This window comes from Acanthisitta chloris, unplaced genomic scaffold (assembly GCF_000695815.1).
Source record: "Acanthisitta chloris isolate BGI_N310 unplaced genomic scaffold, ASM69581v1 scaffold20156, whole genome shotgun sequence".
NCBI lineage: Eukaryota > Metazoa > Chordata > Aves > Passeriformes > Acanthisittidae > Acanthisitta > Acanthisitta chloris.
In genome coordinates, this window is record NW_008676730.1 from 2786 (window position 1) to 5402 (window position 2617).

A 2617-nucleotide genomic window follows, 5' to 3' on the forward strand; every position below is an offset into this window, starting at 1 on the left:
ACCCTGCCTCGCCTGCCCGAGGCTGCGAGAGCAGCAGCTGCGGGGAGGAGCAAAACTGGGACAGTGCTGGAGCCCAGTGCCCAAGGGGTGATGCTGGAGCAGCCTCAGCTCTCCGTCGTTGGGTGCCAGGTGCTTCATCCACTGCTCAAGAGGAGGAGGAGGAGGAGGAAGAGGAGGAGGAGAAGGTCTTGGTGCTAGTGCTGCTAGGCTATCCCCAACCAGACTTGAACTCATGCACACATCCACCATCCTCAGAGCCATCAGAGCACCACCAGCTCTGCCCAGGGCACGACACACTCACCCCCAGGGCATTGGTGGTGGGTGACATCAACACCAGTGTGGTCCCTGTGTCCTGTCACTGGTGGTGGTGGTGGCACAAAGGCCGGCCCAGCCTGTGTGGAGCAGCCAGCAGTGCTGTGAGGGCTGTGTGGGGCAGAACCTGCACCTTCCTGACATTTGTGATACTGCAGTGGCAGGAGCGGAGCGACACCAGCGCTGCTGTCACCACCTCCTCGATGCTGTTTATCATTATCTGCTGCTTACACACCTCCAGCCAAGTTTCCATCCACCCACAGGACGCTCAGACAGCTCATGTCCATGCCTGTCCAGGGCAGAGATGGGCCAAAGGCCCCTCCAGCCCTGGTGCCTGCAGGAGTGGGCACAGAGGGGCTTGTGTGGCTGTCCCATCCCCATTTCTGCAGGATCAGGCACTCCCAGGGCCCAACACCATGGAGAAGACCAGTGCAGTTGCATGGAGGGAGAAAGGGAAGATCCCTTGGACATTCAGGGACAGCCTGGGGACATCCCTGCCATGCTGGAGCATCACTGAGCCTCCTCTGCTGACTCACAGAGTGATGGAGCTGATTGCCCAGGAGATGCCACAGGAAGGGGACATGTCCTGCCTCTGCAGAGCCTGAGGACCTTTCTGCCCAGGGGATGCATCCAGTGGGCAGGAGGCCAGTGTCCGCACTTGCCCCGTGCCCAGGGGCTCTTGGCCAGCTGCCCCCACAATCATTAACCTGGTGAGGCCCTGGCAGCTCCTGCTGTCACTCATTGACAGGGTCGGGGCTGAAGTCCTTGGCCGTGCCGGCCCTGCAGCTTCCCCTACTCCGTCAGCAGTGCTGGGAAAACAGGCTCCTGGCACTGCCCCTTGCTGCTGGTCAGGGTGGCACTGGAGCTGAGGGCTGGCTCCAGCCCTGCCCTGGACCCGGGTGGGTTCTGTGGGGTACAGGGAGGCTGGGGGAACAGTGCTGGTGGGAAAAGCACCATCTGGCCCCAGCAGCAGAGGAAGGAAAGGGAGACACATCCAGGCAATGCTCTTTATTTCCCCTGGCTTCACACCATAGACAGGACTGAGCAGCACCACAGAGGCACAAGGGGGCTCTGACCAGGGTCACAGCTGGCCATGGCAGCATGGGGCTGGGTGGCCTTGCCCCCATCCCTTGGCAAGTCTGGGGACCCTGGGCCACCTCTCTGCCTCTGGCTGGGCAGTGGTGACAGAGCGGTTAGCCAAGGCACAGCCAGGAAGGGCCCTGGCACACATTGACAGTGGAGGACTCTCCAACTGCTGTTGGGGGACAGTCTCCATCACAGACTGTGTCTGGGACCTCTGGGGACACAGGGCTGCTGGGCACGAGGACCTGCTGGGCACAGCCAGGACTGGCAGAGCTGGGCTCAAGGCTACAGCCCAGCACAGCTTCTGGCAGGAATGGCAGGCTGGGCACACTCTGGGCACCTGCACACCAGACTGAGGTGCTCAGCACCCAGGCGTGCTGCATTCCTCTGGCACTTGGCCAGTCCCCAAGGGCTGAGCACTCATGGCCCCATCTGGGATGGGGCAGGGGAGATATAGGAACCTATTCCTGTGGGTTGCTGAAGCCACCCACGCAGGGTCTCCTGTGGGGAGGAGGAAGGCTTTTTTGGCATGACCTGCTGGCTCTGCCTCTGCCTGCCCAGGGCAAGAACCACATGCCCTGCTCCACAGCACTGCTACTGTGGCAGGATCAGGCCACACTCATGCAACGCAGATGGTAACAACCTGGGACACAGGCTGGCAGGGCCATGCCCACCCTCCCCAGGAAGGGTGGACCTGCACATCCACAATGGAAGCAGCCCTGTTCCCATGGGGCCAGGGATTGGATCTGGCTCTCAGCTCCAGGCCATGTTCTCCAGCCCACAGCACCGGGATTTGGGGCTGGAGTCTGCCTTGCCACCCCACCCACCCTCTCTATCCTGCACACCCTTTGGCTGGAAGGGTGCTTTCCCCACCTAGTGAGTGGGGCTCAGGCAGGACGTGCTGGGCAGGCAGCTCTGCCACAGGCAGAAGCACTGGGCAGGACAGTGCCAGGCATGCACAGGATGTTGCAAAGTGCTTTGCAACAGGGGTTCAAACTATGTACAGGACTCCCTTGATGTGCACCAGGATGCCCCAGTGAGGAGCATGGCAGCTGCTCAGCCACTCACAGCGACACGACACGACAGTTTGGGACAGGACGTGGATGAATCTGCGGTCCAGGCAGTGTCGGCAGTGCAGGGCAGGGGCTGGTCGTGCCCCGTGTTGAACCCCAGGATGGCCTGGGGGTACTACACACCGGGTGAGGACGTGCAGCAGGACTCA